Raw genomic sequence first — 25,622 nt, 5'->3', positions numbered from 1 at the left:
GGTCAATGTGTTCATATTACAAGCAGAGTGTTGGTAGTGTTGGAAACAAAGAAATGACACAATTTAAAATATACTGAGACTACTGTGTCACTCTTAAAAAAAAAAAAAAAGGCATAGGGCTGTGAGCAACAATAGCTTTTGTTCCATAAGTAACTTAGAAAAGAATTAAAGCAAAGTGAACACCAGAAAAGGCCCATAAAGCAGCTGAGGATGATTTGTCCCTTCTCAGCAACCAGTGTCATAAGAGTGCAATTAAATTTCATGCTACTGTGAGAGCACTGCATTAAGTGTACATACACTTTATCCGAAAGAAGCTTTGAAGTCTCTTATTCTGCTGAAATTGATTTACCAATGTGGACTTCTGAAATCCTCAAATTATACTTCCATTGCTCTGAAAGTAATGCCTTCTATTTATTTCCATAGAAACTACAAAAGTTACAAAGAATACAATAGCACAGTTTAAGAGAGCAAATCCTCAACTACAAAACATTATTTTTCAACTTAATCACCACCATCAGCCATGCATTTTAGCCAGTGATGAGCAAGAGCCTGCATGCCACACTCATCAAAACCTGCAATGGTAGAGGTTAACCATTGGTTCACAGTTGTTAAGACAGCATTGTTGCTCAGAAAATGTTACTCACACAATATATCTTTCATTGGTCCAAACAGATGGAAATCAGAAGTTGGCAAATCCAGACTATGCAGCAAGTGTGGTAGGGCAGTCCAGCCAAGATTGGAATATGCTTCACAGTCTTCAGACTGCTACCTTCAGCCTTGTATTTGTTCGATATGTCTTAATAACCTTGCACATGGTGTTCTTTCTCTTTCTGTGTGAGCATATATGAGATCTTGCTGGGCAAACTCTGTGATATTCCAATATTGTTTCCAATGCATTGAAGCCAATATAATACTCCATACACAGGCAAATTATGAATGGGGAACTTTTTACATGGATGATTTTTACATGGATGAACTGACCAATACACTATTTTGTGATATAACAGCTGTGCATGGCCATTTCATGGCCATTTGGAACATGGCTTGTTTTTCATGTTGCTGTTACCACTGCTGAAATGCACTACCCACCATTTCATTCCGCTCACATCCACTTCTTGTTCTCCATAAGAATTCAGCAAGCATCAGTTTGTCAGACTGCCCTTCTGCTTTCATCCATCACACACCAAGAAAATGAAGTTGTTGGGAAGGTTCAACCTCTACTGCTATGTCACCAATATCTGTCTCTAATGATGTAGGCCACCAATATAAAATAAAGGCATTACTTTCAGAGCTTACATTGTTACTCTCTTTTCACAGTTAATTTTTGCACAGCTTATCAACTTCAAATTGTTTTGCAGCTATAAATATATTTTGCTTTTATCTGCTTTTCTCTGTCTGTTGTACACTATGAAATATTCTTTAAGTACCCTTCTGCTGTACGGGATGTCCACATGGTGCAGATACCTGCAATCTCCCATGTCACCCAGTCCACATTTTGCTAACCAAACTTACTAGAAATGTTTCCATTTAGGTCTGCTTGTTTACAAGCATCTGCTGAACTGTTATGAACTGCAAATATTTCCCAATTCGTGCTGTGCAGCTTAAGTAGTCAGCAACATTTAAAGATGTACACTCAGTTAAGATCATATTTTCTAATTAAATTCTCAAAAATAAAACAAAATGTGCCATTGGATAGCTGAGATACCAGATCAAAATATGAACAGAATAATCTTCAGGCTGACAAGAGCTACTTCTCCTCCATAACCAAACAAAACAAAAATATTTTTAAATTTTAAACTATTAATTTTATATTCAAGGCAAATGAAATATTTTATATTATTTTCCATTGTAAATTAAGTTTTGAGAAGCTATATCTTGTAATTCTGATGATGAAGAAAAGGAACACAGCAACCTGACAAGCATCGTTTGCTAAGTACATTTGAAAAACAGCCCAAATGACGTCTTATTTTTTTGTTTGATATCAGCCTGAAACTGCATTTTTGGTATGTAAGTTAATCAACTAAAATGTTTTCTCCTATCCTATCTGCAACCCTTGCAATCATAATGTTTTCATAAACTACAGATATCGAAGGAAACAGAACGAAGCTTTAAACTAGGCTCAAGGCTGAAAAAAGATGAGATTTGTGAGTATTAAGGTACCTATAAATTTATTACATAATTCTGCTGTTATTAGCTTTGCTAAAGTAAATTTGATTGTAACATTTGCTTATTTGTGGTCAGATTTAGTTAACTGACAACACTGAACAACATCAGTTAAAAAAATGGCATACTGGACCAAGTCAAGCAAAAGGGCACAAAGATATTTAAGGGATTGGAACACCTGATGTATAAGAAGAGGCTGACAGTTATGGGACCATTCAGCCTGGAGAAAGCACACAGGGATCCTGTCAATATCTATGAATATATGACATGGTGGATGTAAGGGGTAAAGATGTTGAAGTAAGATTCTTCTGACTGGTGTCAAGCAGAAGGGCAACAAACTATGGGCATGTACTGAAATACTGGAAATTCCATTTATACCTAAGAAAACACTTCTTTTCAGTGAGGGGGATCAAATATTCAAATAAATTTTCTAGAGAGTGTGGAGTCTGAGTTGTTGAAGGTATGCAAAGCTCAGTTGATCATGGTCCTGGGCAACCTGTTCTCTTTGAACCTGTTGAAGTAGGAAGGGCATTCTCCTGAGAACCCCTCCACAATTCTGTGATTCTGTGAAAAATAGTATATGAAGAGACAATATCACAGGTCACCTCCAACCAGAACGAAATGAGCTTCAGAGATGATGAAATGAAAATAAAGATTACTCTCTCGATAAGGAATCCAGACTTAATAGCAATGATTGCTGTAAGATTAAGACAAATGTAGAGTTTCAGGCAAACAAGTAGCCATATTGACTGAAACAGTGGGAAAGAAAGAAAAACAACAACAAAAAAGGAAACAGCATAAAAAACAAAAAGTGATAGTGCTATTTTCATTTTAGATTTTAATACCTCTATATGACCTGTGTTTGTATGAAAGTATCCCAATCAGTATTGCAATGTACAGTAAACTAGGGAGTCTGTAAACAGATATCTTCTTATGCTGACACTAAATTTATATAGAATTAAAAAGAAAGCATGCAAGAATATGTACACATTTTAAGAGGAGAGGTTTTTAATCGGATCCTGAGAATATTATGGAGAAGACTAGAGCTGTTTGAGAATGCAGATTAAAAGACATGCAACATGCATGAAGAAAAACTTCTGTTCATGTCTTTGAATCTAGAACAGTGGAACTAGGAAGGATATGATGACAGCAAATTGAAAACAGAAAAGGCTTATAAGACTACAAAAGAGAATGAAATTATTGGCAACCTCTGCATAGAGAGTACATAATTTAACAGAGAAACTCCTGATCACTATCAAAACTGAAGTCAGAAATCCCAGAATCCCAGATAAAACCTCTCTCTGGATTGCTGTCTAGGAGAAGCATGCAATGCTCTAGTTTATCAGCAGACCAGAACTGGCTAGCAGAAGTAATGTTGCAATGTTAGCCTCTATCAAGCATACAAAAAAAAATTGAGACAACAGCTGTTAATATACTATTGGAAATCCAAGTTGTTTTCCCCCCCCCCCCCCCCCCCCCACATTAGAAAAGGTAGCAGAGCCTAGCAGGAGAACTTTTTTTCTTCTCTGAGGAGTAAAGAATGAGAATGTACTTATTTTACAAGAGAAAGACAGGAATTCACTGTTAATTTAAAAAAATAATAATAATAAATGTTGAAGTATCACAAAGTTGCTACAAGTCACGCTGTACATATCTATTCCCTTTATATTTTGAAAGTACTGAAAGGCAATGATTTTTTCAACAGGAAGAAAAAATAAAGATCACTTCACTGAATTCTCAGCATGCTTGAATTCAAAATATTCAATATAAGGAAGAAAAATAAAAACCAACACAAACAAAAGCAAAAACCCGAGAAACTGCAAATGCTTTTAGTCACAGTGCAAATTCTTTATCATTTATTCATAAAAATGGCAATAATCTTAAATTCGGATTTATAATATTTACATCTATAGCTGTAACAGTTCTAAAGAGTGCTACAAAGAAAAAAAAACAAAAAATAAATCCTTATATCTGATTGCAGTTTGCTTGATTCTGTGTCATTGTGCAAGTGTTCTTTTCAGTGAATTATTTTTAATGCAAAAAAATCTGTTATTTAGTTTGTCTCAGAAAAATTAATCATGTGGATTTCAGAATTATTACTTAGAAATATCACACCTAAGAACAAATCATAAAACATAAGTTTCTTATTCTAAGCAGATACAGAACATTTCTAGGATTTCTATTAAATGATAATAATTAGGATTTCCAACTTGCAAACAATCATTATCTACATTATTGACATTTCTCAAAATGGAGCATCATACTGTGAGAATCTTGCATTCTGCCTGATGAAGTGACAGTAACCAGTAGGAGGCTTCCAAAACAGCAGTTAGTGCTGCATACAATGTTCATTAAAATGTAATAATTACAGCCTTTATTTTTTATTAATACTTGGGTGCAATTCAGCTTCATTTTCTCCCTATATGTTTCTTCCACATTTGATAAAATAACTTTGTATCATAACTGAGATCACAATTAGTCAAGATTTACTTATAAACATTTAAAAGTCACAATTCTGAAAAGTTCTTCTGCACTTTTAATCTGGAAAGGTCATTGTTCTCAGAATCAAGGTTCTGAAACATGATGTGCACCAAACTCAAGATGATCAAAGCATCTTCAAAACAAAGCAAGACTCCAAGAGTGATCTTAAGGTACTTTTCTACTTACAATAAAACATTCTGTGAATAATCTGGCTCCTATATATTAATCTGTTCTACCTTTACAGAAAGGAACAAACAAAAAAAACCCTTCCAATTACACCTAATGGTTTTTTATAGTGCTCTCATCATTGAAATATGGGATCAGTGGAACTTGAAAATATGCAGACAAAATTTTGAATATATGAATATTAATTACATGCAAGTGGACAAAGGTTGGTAGAAATCCATCCTATGCATCTTGAAGAATCATATGCTGCACTGAAATCCTACAGATTTTGAAATATTTATAACAAACAGAACTCCTGTTGAGGAAAGAAAAAAAAAAGAACAATCAGGAAGACTATCCTTCCTTGAATGTGTTTACCAGATTTAAAAAACGAAAAAGACTGCTGACATATTTAGTAAACTGAATTCCACATTAAGCATTCTTATCATAAAATAGTGCCAGTTTGCTTTTTACACACAAGATTTAACTGTCAGATGATGAATTTCATTTAGTTCCTTTTCAACACACAGACTGCCATTAACTCCTAATTTACATCTGATCAAACGTCTTTAAAAGTATGAAGTGAAGGAGTCCTTTGTATAACTGTAATGATCAGAACAACAAATTTGCAGACATCTTTATTACTGAGCTTCACAGAGTTTTTTTTTGTTACACATCTGAATCTGAAAAATAACTTTTTGAAAGTAAAATTTGAAACACAACACAAAGATATTGACTTTGGTAAATTTGGTAGCAAGTAGTTCCTTAAACCACCTTATTGTTTTGCAATTAATATTCATGGAAAATGGAAAAAAATAAAAAATTTCAAGGATTTACTTGTAGAGTCACAAAATGTCTTAAACTGCAAGGGAGCTTAGTCATCTAGTTCCAATGCCCTTGCTATGGACAGAGTTGCTATCCACTGGAACAGTCTGTGCAGAATTCTATCCAGCCTGGTCTTATATATGAAATTTGCAATCATTTAAGTTTGGGTAAGGTGTGAGAAGGATTATGAACAAGCTAAAATTTACATTTAAAGAGACGCTGAGAAAGACTTTTTTCCTTGGAAAAAAAAAGATGAATAAAATTAAGCTTGGCAGTTACATAAGCTGCTGAACAGTGAAGAGAAGACAGATATGAAACGTCTGTCCTTGCCTCCCACTTCATGGAAAAAAATGTGTTTGGTTCAAATTCATAAAAATGTACTTGTTGGATGTTTTTTTGCTTGTTCTTTTTGTAAACTTTTTTTTTTTCTAAAATTTTGCATATTTACTCATATATTTGCTCTGCTTTAATTACTACAAATAATTCATAGACAACGATTCCGTATCTATATATCTGAATAAGCTATATCTAGTTGATATTCTGTGCTGTAGTTGTCATCTACATACTTTCCAGAAAGCAGGAGTAAATTCGATTATTTTTTTTTAATTAAATATTCTGCTCAGTATTTCTGTAACATCACTGAAATTCAGAACATCTTCTATTTGAAGTCATGATCGACTTCAAATGGTGAATAAATCAGGTAAATCATTAACACTTGATACCTGTTCTAACTTGCACACATTACCTAGCTGGATGAACCATTTAACTGTGATTAAAAAAACACCAACACAATACTGAATGATAGTTATGCTACTTCTCTATTTACCATATATTTTGTTTTCTGTCACTGGATCATCTCATATGCAGATGTCATAATGCCAGAATGTCCAATGTCATCAAAAACAGCTAAGATTAGAAGAAAAATCTACTTCTATTATGGAGTAAATGTATTATGCATGGAATTTATCAGACAGTTTTAATTAACAAAATCTCCATATATGATCAATCCTTAAATGATCAATCCTTAAAATTATCTGATATACTCAAACTGATTTGAACACAATCTAGTGTTGCTTTTAATATACTTTGTATTTACATTCTTTCTTTTAGGTTTGGTAGTATATTACCTTAACATTCATCTTTGTTAATCATTTTTATTTCAATATCAGATTTTGATGATTTTCAGTGGTTAAATTACTTGCTCTTTCCCTATAGCATTTATGGCAAATGTTAACTTGGGCCATGTATTACAAATAATAAAATTATTAAACCATTGAAATAATGAAAACAGTTCACTTAGAATTATTCTATGTAGCATAAAATCGAGTGCTAACACCTAAGAAAACAACTTTGAGGAGTCTTTGTTTTAAGCAATAAAATTAGATAAAATAATTAATATTTAACAGAAATAATTAATTCTTAACAGAAAAAAATAACTCTGGGAAAATAGGGAAAATAATACAAAAGAGTCAAGGGAATCATAAGAAGGATTAGTACACAGAGACCTGAGTAAATGTGGGGCTTGTAATTTTCCTAGATCAAGTTTTCAGAACATTGTACTCTTCATCTTATCCATGCTATGGACAGACACTTAGGCTTTGTTTGCTAGGTAAAAATGTTAGTGTCCTGTGCAAGTTCTCAATCTTCTGACTTTGTCAAGCCAAAAACTTCCTGGTCACTGTTCTCTGGAACAATTGATCTGATGGTAATAAGTGGTCCAAATTAATGAATATACAGTTTTGATACTTGATTGCTTCTGCCCCAAGTAAGTTTTGTTCTAATGGTACATTTTTACCTCCGGTGATCAGCTAGATTGATATTCCAAGATATTAATCAGTTTTCCCTACAACTGTAGCCATCCATAACAGAAACTTGAACCTTATGTAGGTATCTTATTTAAGTACAGCTTCAGTCAATAAAAGTCTGTCTTTGGAATCATAATTTGTATTACACATTACAGTTATTCACTGTGTAGAGCCTTTCAAATGATGCAGTGTTATGAACCTTCAAGTTCACATTAGCATTGTGTTCAAAATTCAAAAACTTTTCAATCGAAATGAAGACAACTCAAATCCTGGTGTTTACAGTACTTCCCCTAGATATACAGCACTAATAGTCAGCCTCACTGCCAAAGTAACAAGATGACACATTTCCGTAGTGTGTCTCATTGCTCCACAGATGAGGGATTATTTTGATGCTGCAATGCCAAGCTGGAACCAACAATATCTTGCTAATAAATTTGCACAGACACTTGCCTCCTTTAATGTGTTTCTTCTGTATGACTGACTGGATGCCTAAGGTATCCTACTGCTAAGCATAATTCATGGATAAACTTAGTTGAGTGAACACATAAAATAGAGTTCTCAAGTTTCAAACTTCCTACAGTATAAAGTGATACAATGTTACTGGGATTCTGTCATATCTTGTAACCAAGGAAGTTACAGTCTCAGTTCACATCTACAGGATGTAGATAGGCCATTCCTGGGCCGACAAAAGTAACAGCAACTACAAATCCCCCTTATGAAGTACAGCCATCATTATAGGTTACAGTGGGACAGTTACTACAACAAAGCTCCTGAAAAAAGCGAGTCTTGCAAACAGAGTGCTAGAAAAGGACAAGTTAATATTTAAGAAGAAAACAAGACAACATATGGTAAAATTTCCCCGGGGAATGATTTTGCTGTTAGATAAATCAAATTTTGCCACCATATACATTCTGTTACTTCTACTACCCGCTAACCAAGCATCCTATTTTAAACTTGTTTAATTACAAAGATCTTCATAGAGAAATATAGGTCTAACAGACGAAAATGCTGAATCCGGAAATTTCTTGTAAAGAGATGGTTACAAATAACACAAACATCTACTGGAAGACCAGAATAATTCAAATATAAAAATAAAAACCACTTCCCTATTTTATCACAGAACTACAGAACAACTGAGGTGGGAAGGGACTGGTGGAGGTCCCTTGTTCTACTCCCTGCTCAAGAAAGTACACCCAGAGCAAGCTGTCCAGGGCCACATCCAGGTCACCTTAGAAGATCTCCAAGGAGGAGATTCTATAGCCTCTCCAGCAACTTGTGTCATTGCACCATCACAGCAAAGATACCTGTGTTCAGACAGAACCTCCTGCGAATAGGAAGATAATATGCGATGTTTGCTTAGACTGACTTGAATTACTGAATTGCTCCAAAACTGAAAGAGGCAGCAGAAGTTAAATTAACTTATGAATACCGATACAACAGATAATTCTCCCCAGGATGTACAAGCATGATGACCAAAGTAAATGATAACATATGCTTATGCTGTTTACAAGAGCTTCACTGTAAATCTCTACAATCAGAGTTTAACTATTCACAATCCAAAGTTTACTAAACATTTAATTTAAAAAAAAGAAGTGTTTTCTTTCCTTTTTTTTTTTTTTTTCCAGTAGAATTCACAAACCAAATTCATACTATTCCAGTTGCAGCTTCATCAGATTGTATGAGTTCATACTAAAATAATTTGTAATGGCTCCCTTGTCATATGAACAGCTGAAAACTGATGACTAACAATAGCACCAAGGAAAATTCAGAAGCATGAGGATTGTTTTAGAAGTCACCAAGCTTCTCTTCTGTGATTAACAGAACAATGCAGAATGAGCCACTCCATCTCAGGAAGGATTTTCCTTTCTTATTGTCATTTATTATACAGCCACAGTTGCTCTTTGAGATTTGCTTAATTTTAATAATGAAAATATTTACAAACCTTTTAAAGATCATTCTTTCAGTGCTTTGTCCCCACAGATGCAACAGAACAAGACATAATTTTAACCATAAAGACTGAGTTACTTGGTTCTTCTAGCTCTAGGAGAAATACACCCTCTGGAAGAAAAGTAAGCTTGATCCCTTGTACTTTTAATTTATTTATTATAACTAAAGTTAGAAGTGTAGATGAAGGTACTTGATAGATGAAGAACTTTAGCAGCGAGAATTTTCCCACTGAGTCCACCAAGAAGGCTACACTAAAGTTAGTAACATGAGTAAACATGAAATCTGTTACTTGCTAAAGAGTCAATAAACCTGCATGATGAATGCTATCTACTAAAATATTCACATTGGCAAGAAGGCAGTCTACTTAATGTCATCATGACTGAATTTCATAGGATAATTTACATGTTTCAAGGACACCCATTCCATATCCAATAATCCTGATTAGGAGAACTAAATTTATTTGAAACTCCAGTACAAAAGAAGTCCCAACCTATTAATTACAGCAAAAATGACCTTGGTATTACAGATACATTCACTGTACTCTTTGACATTCATATAAATCTTGCTGCAGTGTGAATCATGTACCGCATTACTCTGAAGTGTAGCCATAAATCTATACCTGTTTACATATTAATTCATATTCTAGATGAAACAAAGCGCTTATTACTTCCAACATCACTATGCATAAACACACTCAGACAAAAATGTATTAATGGTGGACTACATCCAGTCTGAGAGAAGCAACTAGGAAGAAACAATAGATTGCCAGAAATCATGTTGACTGCTGTACAGAATCCAGAGGTAATTTTATTGTGGTCAAAACTTAAACCTTATGAAGACAAAATGTTTCCCTATTGTTGCCACGCCTACTACACCCTATAAATCCATTCAATCACCAAGAAAAGTTGCAAGATGATTCTATGAGAAAAATTACAACAACCACAAAAACAAACAAAACAATGTTCCAACAATATAACTGTACTGTATTGAAATGCTGTCAGTCCTACCTGAATTCTTCAGAAAAGAAAGGGAGAAACAGAGAAAAAAAATGAAGACAGACAAGACCAAGATATACTCATATTAGGAGAGCTAAGATGTAAAAGTTAAAAGAAAGCTATGACCCTACACAAACAAATCAGAGAGCACAATGGCATTGCAACACTTTTGATACAAAAAGTGATTTACACATGAAGGAAGATTAGTATAATTTAAGTAATTACTTTATACATTGGGGGAGAGTATTTTAATTAAAATAATTATTTTAAGATGGCATTTGATGACATTTGCAATAAATGCTTCAGAGAACTTTAGCGGCATCAACAAATACAATAGAAATCTGTGTAAAATAAATAAAATAAGCAAAAGGTATGCCTCATACACACATGGCTGAATTATTTCTTTATTTCTACTTATAATAGGAAACTCTTTATAGGAAATTCCGAAGCTTAAATCAACATCAGAATTTTACCGATTTTATTAAGCTCTACTATGAGATTATTGTATTTCTAGCAATTCATTCTTATGGCTCAGGTTTTCTTTCTGCATTATACACAAAATATACTAAAATAAAAATAATCATCTTTGCTTTTCTCTTCTTGCTATGCTTGCAAGGCTTGTAAAATAAAAGCCTGGCAACTGCTAGAAAATTTTATTCTTTGCCTGAGAGTAAATTATAGCCTCCTTCAGCTGCTGAGCTTCCTTGTTCCTGCAGTGTGGATGATGATTCTCAATTTGCTATTACAATATACAGTGTGGGAAAACATTCAGAGAAATCTAAGGAAATGCAATTTCTTTTTCAACAAACTTTATAGCATTTGTTAGTGTGGCTAAAAACAGACAAATGTGATTTTGTCAGTGCTGAAAAGACTGAAGTAGGATGTCTATGAGGTGCCAACAATAAGAAAAATTCCAGTTTACAATAAACATGCATGAAGAGATATGCTGATACTCTAGACTCCTTCATGAATGCACTTATACATGCTATTGGAAGAACAGTACATTCATTGGCTAATAACAGGAACTTTATTCTTTCCTGACAACAGCCAGAAAACAGTATCACACATTCGTTCTCAGAAGCATCCCTAGAAATACAATACAGCAGCAAGATCAGGTTATTTTCCATGACGTTGTCATTGGTGTGTAGAATATAGAAGTGAAAGCTTTAGTCTTAATTTTTTCATTACATTATGATGCATTGCAGCATCTGAAATGACGGATTACCTAAAGCAGAACTCCTGAACTACATCACAATTGATGTTAAATGATTAAAGAAAGTGATGTAACTTAAGATTTTTTCCATCTTTACTCAGTATCATCTTACATCTAGGGAACTGCCTTCTGAATTCAGCCAATCTCCTAGTTTTCTAGAGCATAGTAACAAAAACAAAACAAAAAACAGTTTGATTCTAATGTTTTTACCAGTGGAATATTTGCTGTTGGATGACAGGTGTTTCAGTACTCCAAAATAAAACCAGTTTGTGGACTTGATGGGGTTTTCAAATAAAGTCTCTCTCACTTTACCTTTGTCTATACAATAAAATTCTCCTCACAATACAAATCAAACCTTTCTGAAGTTGCAGTATTGAATAGTTTAAAATACAAGGATATTACTTCTACATGTATTTAAAAGAAATATTTGTGCTGAAGTACCACAGCCAGCTTCCATTATTTAAACTGCTTTTTTTCCATCTTCTATTTAATTACTATTTCATTTTTCCAGTATTGCAAAATAGATTTAATATTTTTATTTATTTCAAATTATACATTCATGTGTAGCTGGTAAGAAAAATGTGATTCAAGACCAAGAACTAGAACAGATTCTCCTGAAACTGATTGCTAATTTAAATGACATACACAACAGCATTTTGCAATGAATCAGAATGATTAAAATCTCTCCTGTAAGAACCAAAAGAACAAAATCACACAAAGGAAAAAAAAGTGATTTTCTATGTGAGCAAGTAACAAAATGATACAGAAAACCACAGTAAAATCTGACCATAGAACAGGTGATGAATAGAATAAACTCAATAAAAATATGGGGAACCAATAAACCTTACTTTCATTTAGTACCTATGACAATTTAGGCAATGAATCACAGCAACATAATTACAATTAAATAAGAAGAGGAAAAAAGGAGTCTTCTCTTCCTGAAACAATGTTATGATATGCTAAGATCCTTAAGGTGATAAAAGTACACTTTGAGGGAAGACTGAATCATGTGATTCTAGGTAGAGTACTAGAATGATTTGAAGGGAATCTGTTCTTCAACTATTATCTGCTGACACATCCACTTAATAACCTAAACTTCATTTTGCCTTTCAATACAGTTCCTACTTTGTTGCATTTTATATTTGAAGAACAACTAAATTCTCAGAGTGTTGAGGGTGAAATCATTACCAGTATTAATACTATTACAGCTGATATAAATCGCTATTCTGCTCCTGGGAATCAAAACAGGATCTTGGCCATCTTGGAGTACTTACTTAATGCTTCCACTCTGCTCTGTGCTTTACGAAAAAACTACATCCATGCAAATGGAAATCAAAAAGCTATAATCCTCATTTAGTATAATTTTGCTCTACTTTGCTTTGGTATAGATGACCAAAAAAAAAAAAAAAGAACAACAAAGTAATACAAATCTAAGGCTTACTTGACTTCCTTTAAAATTGTTGTTGCATTTGGCTGCTAGAAAAAAATAGAAACATGCAGAAGCATTCCATGTAGAGCAAGGACTACTTGTCTTACACACATACACAGTCACAGCCTTACAACTATATGTTACCTTCAAAAAATATCTGTGCAAAGAAAGAATTTGGATTATGAAGGTAAGCGGACACTTACAGAATGTCCAACATGACTCAGGAGTTTGGTAAGGAGATTTTCACAATGGGTTGTATTTATGAACTTGAGTGTCTTCCTGAGCAAATCCCATTCTTTTTAAAAACAACTAGAGTGAGGTAGCTTCTGTAAATAAAGAGAGTATCAATTTAACAAAACATTTTTTTGTACTTAGGTCCATTTGTTCTGTGCTACATAATTAAAACTCCAACAAAAGTTCAATTGTGCTTTCCACTCGAAATCCGAACCGTATGGCACATTTGACACCTGTTGTAATTACTGTCCACATAGTAAAGGCAGATTATTTCTTCAGATTTGCAGCCAGCACTTTAACACTGGTTGGCGCCAATTTACTTTATAAATACATAGTATCTTTAATATGTATATAAATGTAAACAAACATTAAGAATATTTTTGGTCCTTTTTTGTTTGGTCTTTTTGGAACATTTGAATATGGTAAGCCTGTATCAAATTAAGTGCCACAAAGTATGATCTCTCAAAATTATTTTCAACAATTAACATAAATAGATGCAATTCAGGAGTACATTGAGAGATCATAGAATCGTAGAACATCACAAGTTGGAAGAGGTGCATAGGGATCATTTGATTCAACTGCTGGCTCCACACAGGACACCCAAAATCATACCCTGTATTTGAGAGCATTGTCCAGACACCTCTTGAACTCTGGCAAACTTGGTGCCATGACCACTGCCCTAGGGAGCCTGATCCAGTGCCTGAAAACTCTTGATGAATAACTTTTTCCTAATACCCAGCTTGACCCTCCTCCGATGTAGCTCTATGCCACTTCTTGTGTCCTGAGACTGTTAGCAGAGAGAAATTTTACCATATACTCTACAGATGTAACTTCTCTTTATATAAATTTATGTCAGAAATAGGAACCGACTAAAACATAAAGTGTTTCATTAGTTTTAAATAATGAGTTAAATAGAAAACTTGCTCATAATAACAATTAAAAATATTAAAATATTTTAAATCACAGTCAAATCAATTAACCATAACCATCAGATCAGTTTTCACAGAAAACATAGAAGCCACCTATTTTCATATCAAAATTCAATAAGTCAGTGATTTGTAAAGTCAGTGAAAATGAGACAGTGTGTCTTAGTTCCACCCATCTAGAATGAATTCTGCCCATGTCCCAAGAGTCTCAACCCTGGAGCAACAGTTGTACCTCATACCAGCTGATGAAATCTCAGTCTCTGTCTGAAATTGTTAAATGCTGCTTAGAACGCAAAAACTTACCTTGTCAGAGAATGGAAGAGTATAATGAAATGCATACTGACTTATCCTCAAAAGTAATAAAATGAAGATCACCTTTCATCATGAGAATAAAGAAATCCACACCAAACTTCATTCCCAGTTTATAAGGGGAAAGTAGAAACAAAATGGACAGAAAATAAAAATACTACACATGAATAGTTTTGTATCTTATTTTGTATCTTATTCACCTACTTCTTTTTTGCTCTAACTGCTGTAATTTCTCTATGTGAATTACAGTTCACATAGCACCCATATGAGTTTTCAGGGCAAACAATAAGGACTGACTTGTTTAATCCAGATTTCATATATGCTTTGCAAAAATTTGCACACACACACAGAAAGTGCAGGAAAAGAATATTCTTCTCTTAAATATGCATTCTGTCAGTAACATTCAATTTCTATTCTCACACAAACTAATAAAAATAAATAATACCACAGAAATATGCCTGCTGGTCTCTTACTGAAAAGATCCTGCAGTTATCATCCTCTCATAAGCACACAGATTCCTAATAATCCACTTCTAACAACTGTTTAAAAACACAGGATTTTTCACAATCGTGTAGGAATACAGGTTTTTTGTTGTTGTTCTGGTTTTTTGTATCTAAAAACAGAAGGAATGTTAAATAATCAAAGCCAAAATTCTTCTGAAATGGATCACTCTCCCACTCTCAGCACAAATTACAAATTAATATTCATTCTGTGTGTATTTCCCAGCACATCCTCTGCACAGTGTTCAAACAGCTTTTAATGAATCCTACACTCTATACTTATTCACTGTAGTTTTCTTTTTATTTCCATAAAAGCCTATATAAGGTGTGTTAGGGTGAGATAAGTTACTTTCAGAAAAGTAATTTCAATTATTACTAGCAGTCTGTTCCAATGCTGCTCTATAGGCTTCAAAGAGAACTTGTAAGAGCAAAGACAATGTTTTTCCCACTGTCAGCAACTGTAGTTGTGCAGGAATTAGCTGATATGAACCACCATAGAGAAGAAAATAGCATTTATATGGAGAGCGCAAAAGAAATGAGATGCTGTTACCTAAATTAGTTGAATTAAATTTTCACTGGCCTCACTGAATATTAATCACCCACATAATTTGTCTTCATATTGTAGCCAAAAGCTTCTCCAGTTATCAGAACATGCTGACCTGATATTCCTTTTATAACCTGAACTTGAATCAAGCCATTTAATTCTAAACATGTGATTCATTTTGGAGAAAAAAAAAAAAATATATATATATATATATATATATATATATATATATATATTCATCAACAGTGAAAGAATACGTGGTATTTATCAGAGTAATTTACTATCTGAACAACTCCTTCATATCAGATTGCTATAGGGAAATATCCAGACATATATTTCTCAGCTTGTTTCTTAAGAAAGTGGTAGATCTCCATAGACCGTAAACATAACAGATGCTATATATCACTCCTGCAGAAAAGACAATATTAGAAAAAACAGAAGTGCTCCAAATGCTGACCTGAAACTCTATTCTGTTGAGACTACTTACTTTTTAACATACTGAAAAGGGTTTAGCTGGGTATATTTATTCAAAGTTGAAATACGTTTCTACTGGAAACTTTTCTTTATAAACTCCTTTACTGAATATATTTTGCAAAATAGACCTCTAAGCTTTGGAATGGCCCTTGCAGTGTACATAAGGCAACAGAAAAGAAAAAGTCATCTGCCTATATCACTTTAAAGGAATCTAGTTCTCCTTTCCAGGAAAAAATAATTGTCTCCTGTCGATCATAGAATGACAGAATCCTTAGAGTTGCAAAGGACCTCTAAAGGCCATCTAGATCAACTCCCTTGCAATGAACATACACAGCTAGATCAGGTTGCCCAGGGCTTGATCTGGCCTTGCTTTGAAATTCTTCAGGGTTGAGGACTCAAACATATCTCTAGACAACTCATTCCAATGCCTCACCACCCTTATCATAAAAGACTTCTTCCTTATATCCAACCTAAATCTACATTCTTTGATTTTGAAGCCTTTCCCTTTTTTCTATCACTGCAGATCTTGCTGAAGAGTCTGTCCCCTTCTTTCCTATAGTTCCCCTTTAAATATTGAAAGGCTGCTATCAGGTCACTTCAGAGCCTTCTCTTCTCCAGGCTAAACAGACTCAGCTCTTTCAGCCTATCATCCTAGGAGAGGTGTTCCATCCCTTGATTCATTTTTGTGGTCATCCTCTGGATGCACCCCAACAGGCCCATGTCTCTCCCATACTGAGGATTCCACATCTGCATGCAGTTCTCCAGGTGAGGTCTCATCAGAGCAGAGTAGAGAGGTAGGATCACCTCCCTCAACTTGCTGACCAAGCTTCTTTTGATGCAGCCCAGGATATCGTTAGCTTTCAGGGCTGCGAGGGCACATTGCTAGCTCATGTTCAGCTTCCCACCCACCAGTATTCCCAGTTTTTGGCAGGGCTGCACTCAATCCTTTCATCTCCTAGCTTATATTGATAATGGGAGTTGCATTGACTTAAGTACAAGACCTTGCACTTGGATTTGTTAAACCTCATCTGGGCCCATCACTTGAGCCTGTCTAGATCCTTCTGAATGGCATGTCATCCCTCTGATGTATTGACCACACCCCACAGCTTGGTGTCATCAGCAAACTTGGTGAGGGTGCATTTGACCCCACTGTCAGTGTAATTGATTAGATATTAAAGAGTATCAGTCCCAGCACTGACTCCATGGGGACACCACTTGCCACTATTCTCCATCCAAATATTGAGCACTCTCTGGACTTCATCCTGCAGCCAGTTCTTTGTCCATTGAACAGTCCACCTCTCAAATCTCTCTCTCCAATTTGGAGATAAGTATGTTGTAGGGTACCATGTCAAATACCATACTACTGAAGTCCAGATAGATCGCTCTTCCCTTGTTCACTGATGCTGTAACACTATCGTAGAAGGCCAGCAGGTTGGTCCAGCAGAATCTGCCCTTGATGAAGCCATGCTGGTTCTCCTTTGTCACCTCCCTGTCTTCAGTGTGCATCAACATAGTTTCCAGGAGGATCTTCTTCATGATCTTTCCTGGCACAGGTGTGAAGCTGACAGGTCAGTAATTCCTGGGATAATCTTTTTTACCCTTCTAAACAATGGGTATGATGTTGCCTTTATTTCCAGTCTCCAGGGACTTCAACATTACATTTAGATGATGATATTCATGCTTTAATAACCTTTAATCGTAAATTAGTCAAACAAATCTTAGCACACCATGTTTCTTTGAAGGTCCTACACACTGAATGATACATGCTCATTGCTAGACTTACGTCTCTTCATTTCTATTCGCATAAAATAACGTGCCACTTCCTAATCTATCTCTGTTATGCTCCTGTGACACAAATCTAATTGAAAACCCATATTACAAGTGCTTACATTTTACTTAAAATTCACTTACATATTTTTTCAATTCATCTTTAGTTTAAGACTGTTCCCATTTCATCAGTATGCAGCAGAGCTGCTGGGATAAATCCAGTTCATATCAGAACATCTTAGGAAATCTTTGATATACTTTGCACCACAAACTAATTACTCTCTGAAATGGGAAATCTTCCTATACAATAAGCCAATATGGACCAACACATCCATTCTGTTCAGTTCAAAGAAAGGTGATAAAACTTGTCTTAACATCAGAAGAGTCGTTATGGTGTTATTACAAACCAGCAGCATAGAAATATGTATTCATTTCTCCCACAGCCCAAATTAACTTCAAACAAAATGACAGAATGATGGCTAATAGCCAGCGTTACTTTAAGCTCAAGAGCTAGAGTTCTGCTGTAGTATACCTGATGGTTTAGTCTCAGTTATTTTACCAGGAAACAGTACTTTTTCTTGATGTAATCTTTTGCTTCAAATGCAAAAATGAGTTTCACTATAGCAAGAAATATTTATGAAGGATAATTTTTTCCCTCCAAAACAGGAAAGATGAGTAGAGCAAAATGTACATGTTCAGTAACTCAGTTCACTGGATGGTACCAATTCCCTAGAATTAAATTCTAGAATTAATAATAATTACGTCAACATTTACACAGAGAGAAATGGTTTTCTTTCCTATGCAAATGTTAATCCAAGGTCCTGAATCCAAATTTTCTTCTTTCCTTCTAGTGGAAGAAGATATGAAACAGGAATAAAATAGTGATCTCAATGAAATACTGAAAAAATTGTTCCTGAATGCTCAGGAAATTATATTACATTAAGATTATAAGTGAAAATGAAACTACTAATGCAACATGAAAATGTACACTTATTTGCTTCATTACTTGATTTAATATTTGCTTAAAATGTTTAGGGTGGCCTAATAGAAGTGATTAAGTTCTGATTTTCTCAGTAACAATGTGAAAGAAAATCATCCAAACCTTAGCAGAGCAAAGTTGTGTCTACTACAGGCATAAAAGGAAGCAGTACAATTAAAGCTCTTCAAAGGCTTTGAAAACATAGCATTATAATAACCCCCCAAAATATTGTGAACTCTTGTGTCACCTAAAGAGTGCTTTATAACTGTGTATCTATATTCCACCCTTCTGCATTACACTTCCACCTATTCAGTGATATAAGGACTGTGTCAAAACCACTCAAGCAACAATGTCTTTAGCTCTGTCTCACTGACATCAATCACACTCTTGCTGTTTTAGGACACCAGATAAAAACCTGGCTTTGATCCCCATAAAAGAAAAAAACCCACAAACCTCTTATGTTCATAGGAGAAAATACAGAAGCAAAGCAAAATTATTCATCAGTTAAGAGTGTTGAAAAAAATATATGATATCCAGTAACATTGAAAGTTGCTTTTATCATTCCCATGTGTAAAATATCCTTCTTCTGTAACTCGGTACTGCATACCCGACACAATGCATATTGCAGTCACTTAGGAATAGTTCCAATAAAACACACTCATACAACTCATGTTAAATTTCCTTGGTTATGTGGAGGTATGGCTGAATATGTCATCTCCATGCTTACATTTGAAGACAGGATAGATGTAACCATTTACACTAACATTTGAATGACATAGAAAGATACTCATATAGAACAACTTAGTGCAGAAAGTACTAAAACACTAGTGGGAAGAAGTACGTAAAATAAAAAATAAATAAAACTATTCGAGAATCAAACAGGTGGATAATGATAAAACCTAACTGTTCAGGTACCATTTAACTGGATTTGCCAATTCTAGTACCTGGTTGCTAGATACCATTCTTGAACACCTCTAGCAAAGAGATGAAGTAATGTACTTTTCACAGATGATCCTTTGTATACTTGTTCCTACTTATGCCTTACATTCCATGAGTAACATAGATCACAAAGCAGCACTCTGCCAGATGCTGGACAGGTGTTCCAAAAAAAAAATATTCCCCCAGGTGACTTGTAAACACTGGCTTAAGTGCATTTAAACCTTTAAAAAAAAGTACTAAACATTAAAGAAAAATACTTTCATGTTAGAGATAAGAGTAAAGGCAAAGCAACTGTTAAATCAATTGTTATTCACCTGAAGAAGCCCAAACAGTTCACTGGATGTGATGAAATTTTTGAAAAATATGAGGAACTACTTACTAGATAGTGAGTAACTAATAGGTTAAAAATATTATGTGCTCAAACAGTCTTGTAACTCTGTACTGAAGAAACAAGAAACCTGATGATTCAGCAACTTTCACTGAAACAGAACAGGTTTGAATATGCTCAAATAATACTTCTTCATTGTATGGTACTTAATAAACAGACTACAGCATAAGTATCGATCTGTCTGTTGTAATACGACATGAAAAGATTAAGATGCTTATCCTGGCAAATTTATAAAGTCAGTATTTTATGCATGGATTTTTATATTTTGTCAGCTTTTAAAAATTTTAGTTCTCTTACATTAAAGGAATACTTAAGTATATAGCAGTGGTATTTTTAAGGCTTGTAATAACCTGGAAGTAGTTTGCAATTTCATATCTCATTCTAAATTTAGGAAAATTGGCTAGTCAAAACATTTTCATTTTAAAACAGTGATGAATTAACTGCCATAGAGAAGAAATACTGATTCTCAATTAAACTGTTCAGAACACGTGAATAATGTTAGTACAACAGAAATATAGTTTTGATGTTACACTAACATAGAACTAAATCTGTTTAACAGAATATTTTTCTATTTCTTTATCAATATACATTACTTATCAGTCATTCTCAAATAAACAGCACATTGATATGATCTTCTAAAATATTTGAACTTTTCACAACAATTATTACCTAATGAATCTGATAGATAATGATCCTAATAAATGTGAATGACAGCCAAAGACAAGTTAAAATACAGGTACCAGACCACTAAAGTTTTTTTCATTGTTCCTATAAACATATATTTGTATCAGAATATCAAATGGCAGATATAAATATAGTAATATATAACTATAATATAACCATATATAGGTAGCTATATATAGTATAATATATAACAATATACACAATTATATATACAATTAGTATAAAAACCATAAATGAAAATTTAGCTACACCTTGTAAAAAGTGAAAATAAACTTATTTAATCCCATATTTTTACTCAACCAACTTTGATATCTCTCAAGCTATGACAGTGGAAGGTTTAATGGAAGGGTGTGCCATTTACTGAAGACTACAGAATTTAAACAAATAAATACATGAAGTATAAGAGAAAAGACATAACTCACATTAAGTAAGTGATGCCATCAAACTGTAGTTATATTCTGATTTCTTTTACAGGAAAGCTTTTTTTTGCTTTCCTAAAGCACTGTTTTCTTTAAACTACCCATGAATCAATCAGAGATAAGCATAGAAACCAAAGGCAAGCCTAATCCTCTGTTTCACATCCAGTTGTTTTATTTTTCCTTACAGCAACACAAGTCAAGAAATCTTCCTGCTTCTGACAGGAAAGTCCTCAAATATACCCCAAAGTCCTTAGGTCAAGTTATTAGCAAGAGTTGAAGAAATGTCTCTACAATTACATCATTTTTACTGCTCCCCATTTGCTTCTCTGTAATATAACTTGTAAACAGTTAAGGTCTCTAGTCACCCTAGAGGAACTACAAAGAGTAAAGCTAAATTTACTTAAAATGAAATGAAAAACAAAGAGATGAATGTTGCACAAGGTAAACCAATCAGAAATGAAGGGTCAACTCACCCAGAACTAGACTACTGACTCTTGGCCAACATCTGGCAAGCCTTGTCAATGATCTGACTTTTTACACATGAAGCCTAGCTATCTTCCATACAAATGGAATTATGATGATAATAATATATAATAAATAATAAAATATTTTTTTGTTTATTCCTTAAAAGCATTTTAAGCTTCACTATACTACCTGTTCTATTTTCACATACTTTTCTTCATTTCTTAACTGTTCTGCTTCACATAGAATCATAGAAACTTAGAATGGTTTGAGTTCCATTCTAAGGAGAGGACCTTAAAGATCACTGAGTTTCAACGCCATTCTGTGGACAGCAACACCTTCTACCCTATCATGTTTCTCAGAGCCTTATCCAGTCTGTCCTTGAACACATTCAGGGCATCTGCAACTTCTCTGAGCAAACTTTAGTTAGTAACATTTGCTCACTTCTTCTAGATCATTTTTACTTTGCTTTTAAGAACTCTACTGCAGTCACAGAGAAAGAGAATAGACAGTCTTCAAACCTCCCATTGGAATAATTGTTGTCTGCTAGTGCTTTTCTTAGAAATTGACACTGATAGCTTAATAAGTTATATCATAGAATGGCCTTGGTTGAAAAGGACCTCAAAGATGATATAGTTTTTCAAACCCCCTACCATGGGCAGGATTGCCAGCCACTAGACCAGAATGCCCAGAGCTACATCCAGCCTGGCCTCAAATGCCTCCAGGGATGGGAAATCCACAACCTCCTTGGACAACTTGTTCCAGTGCATCAGCACCCTCTGAGTTAAAAACTTCCTCCTAATCCCTAACCTAAATCTCCCCTGTCTTCATTTAAAATCATTCCACCTTGTTTTATCACTATCAACCCAAGAAAACTCATTCCCCCTCCTGTTTATATGCTTCCTTCAAGTACTGGAAGGCCACAATGAGGTCTCCCCAGAACCTTCTCTTCTCCAAGCTAAACAAGCCCAATTCCCTCAACCTTCCTTCATAGGAGAGGTGCTCCAGCCCTCTGATCAGTGTTGTTCATATATATACACATGATCCTGATGTGCTTCTTCCTATCACTGTCTGTGGTTAAACACCAAAACTTTTATTACTACTATCATTGTTAATTGCATAATAATTCATAATTACAGTCATTGGTGCTAATTGAGCTTATCACCTCCTCTATTTCTGATTTCAGAAGAGTGACTGTATGTAATTACATCGGCAGATCAGTCAAGACAGAAAAGAAGGTAAAAACATGCTAGTAAACAAGTAAAACTTACCTTTAGAGTGAGGAAGAGAAAACAATGAGCATTACATTTCTCCAAGATGAAGGACTCCATAAGCTGAGAACTTGTCTTAACAAACCACCGGCACAACAAAAATGAAGCTTCTCAGGTCCCGGAAGAACAAACCAAAGGGGTGGAAACTACAATGTGTATGCATATAACTATTTTAATGACGTTGTTTTTTCCTGTAATATTTTGAACTGTACTAAAAATTATAAGAGTTTTAAAATTCAATTAAAACATGAATAAATCCTCAACACTTCTTATTTAGAATGTATGCTTCCTCTCTGTTCATAAACAACAACATTTACTGTAGCACCCCACAGCTTCAAGAACTGATGATTCCAGCATGCACTGAGTCCACAGATTTTCCTTGGCTTTGGACCTACAACTGCAGTTGCTGGATTCTAAATTGTCACCGGATGCACGTATGCCTGCCAGCTTGCCTGCTACTTCTCATGGTACGGCATGTGAGGTAAATTTACTATGTAAAGCTAATAGAGGTGAATTCCACATTGTCTCCTCTGACACAAAATTGATAATAGAACTTAAAATTTTCATAATGAGTGAAGCAATTATTTGAATTTCTTCATAAGAATTCTTTCATAAATTGTAATGTCTTTGAAAGTCAGAATAGGCCTGATAAAAATGATGGGGTTGCTATGTAAACCTTCAGCTTTTGCTGTTGCTGCTGGCTTTTACTTTCTTACAAAAACACAAGACCTGCCACATTTCACAAGTGTGCATGTACATACGTAAGCATATGTCAAGCAGAGTAAACCTCAATCCCTAATGAACAGAACATATTATCAATACATATTGCTCTTCTCCAGAAGGAATTTCAAATCACTGACAGGGACCATTAAAAACCTAGTGATCATCAAGTTCCTCAAAATAGAAGAGGAAACTCAAGTTCCTTATATTGGCTTTTTATAAATCTGAAACTATTTCACATATTAACTAAAAAAACTAGTGTTTTAGATTTTCATTTTTGGACCAAGAATAAAATGGAAACAAACATGCTGATAAAGGGATTTTCTTTTTTTCCTGTGTTGAGGCCATCTCTTTCAGCACTAGTCTTAGACTGATAAAAAGTCCCTTGCTAAAATCATTCTCTATTCATAAATTAAACTGATGACCAAGCACACTGTACCAACTAAGCAAAAGTGTAACTAGTAGCATTTCTTGTATTAGATTCTCTTTCAAAATTTTATAGAAGTGATCTAAATAGAACATGAACAAGGGTCACTTCAGTAGCCTTCTACTAAAATTGTTTTCTGTCTAGTGATTCATTTTTGCCAGTGTGTAATAAAACATCTAGCACACATATACCAGCATTTTTCTCCTTGTACTCATTATTTCTTCACATGGAGAGCAAAGGGGCAGCTGCTCTCTAGCAACTGAGGCGCAACCAAGGAAGTGGCATGGAGCTGTGTCAGGTTGGGAATTAGGAAAAAGCTCTTTACCTGAGGGTGATGGGCACAGAACAGAATGCCCAGAGAAGTGGAGTGGCTTCAATTTTGAGTGATCTTATATGGAACCAGGAGGTGAACTCTATCACCATTGTGGGTCCCTTCCAACCAGGATGGACTATAGTTCTGTGATTCTATGGATTCTCTATAACTCTGTGCTCATTTGAACAATAATTGAGATATACCCAAAGATATTCCTGCATGCTCTTAGTATGATTTTTTTTTTTTAACCTACACATTTCATGAATTCTACTTCATTATGTTTAGTTATTTGAATAATCCTCCCTCATAAATTTCAAAGTTTTCTCTCATTGAAGTCATGAGAATTTTCTTCCCAAACCATACCTGTTCTTGCAATGTCATGAGCAACTTCTCACACAGATAGTTGACAGTGTAACATTTATTTGATCACAAGTCAGTGAACATCTATCCAGTCTCTCTCTCAAATATTAAGCAAAATCCAACAACTATTCAGTCTTCCCAAGACCTCTAAAAGCCTACTTAACTTTTTTTTCCTAAAGAAACATGTCTTTGCTCAATCTTCAAATGCTCACCAAGTGGAGAGCGCCTGTTCTCAAGCACATGATTTTATACTAGATATCTGCTTGTTACTTGAGTCTGAGTGTACTCAGTGTATTCTCCACTGTTTGACCTAGTAGGAACCTCAAGATCAGTTAATAACCTAAACTGAAAAAATATATATTTTAGGTTTTAAGGGGGACATAGTTATTAGATGCTTAAGTAAATCACTCGCCACTTGAACAGAGGCTGACAAACACTACGCATAGTTCAAACAAACATCAGAAAAGCTTGTTGTAGTTAAAGTGAGCATAGGTGATATCCCTCAGTAAATGAACCACTATATTGCAGGATGATGTTAACTACATAAATATGTAGGAGAGCTGCTTAGCAAAGTTATACCTCCTATTCTAATATGAAGAATCAACTTGGCCTGCCATACACCAATGCCCACAACATCAGAGGTGGACGTTGGTGTATGACAGTTCAAGTTGAACCTTCCCACCAATATTTCATTACGTTTTGTTGCCATAATGAGTTTCAGCACTGGCAACAGCGGGTTCACCTCTTCTGGTGCAGATTTTCACAATTACAGCATACAGGCTCTTATTCATTGCCGGCAAAAATGTATAGGTAATAATGATGACTTTGTTAAAAAATAGTAGCTTTGGTAGCTGAGAACTTGCTCTATTAAGTAGGGTTACTA

At 34.6% G+C, this 25,622-nt stretch overlaps 1 long non-coding RNA gene across 1 annotated transcript; it reads right to left on the bottom strand.

Annotated features, from left to right (window-relative positions):
- Nucleotides 1–4,062: 4,062 nt before the first annotated feature.
- Nucleotides 4,063–23,005, bottom strand: LOC149918445 (uncharacterized). Its single transcript, XR_016465462.1, has 3 exons — nt 22,920–23,005; nt 13,227–13,349; nt 4,063–5,125 (listed from the first exon to the last, which is right to left on the bottom strand). It is a non-coding gene; the product is annotated as an uncharacterized LOC149918445 (long non-coding RNA).
- Between the last annotated feature and the right edge of the window lie 2,617 nt (nt 23,006–25,622).

The sequence above is a fragment of the Phasianus colchicus genome, chromosome 3 (assembly GCF_987193195.1).
Source record: "Phasianus colchicus chromosome 3, bPhaCol1.hap1.1, whole genome shotgun sequence".
In the NCBI taxonomy this organism is placed as follows: Eukaryota; Metazoa; Chordata; class Aves; order Galliformes; family Phasianidae; genus Phasianus; species Phasianus colchicus.
The sequence above is the reverse complement of the archived record's forward strand: the minus strand, read 5'-3'. Positions and strand labels throughout refer to the sequence as shown.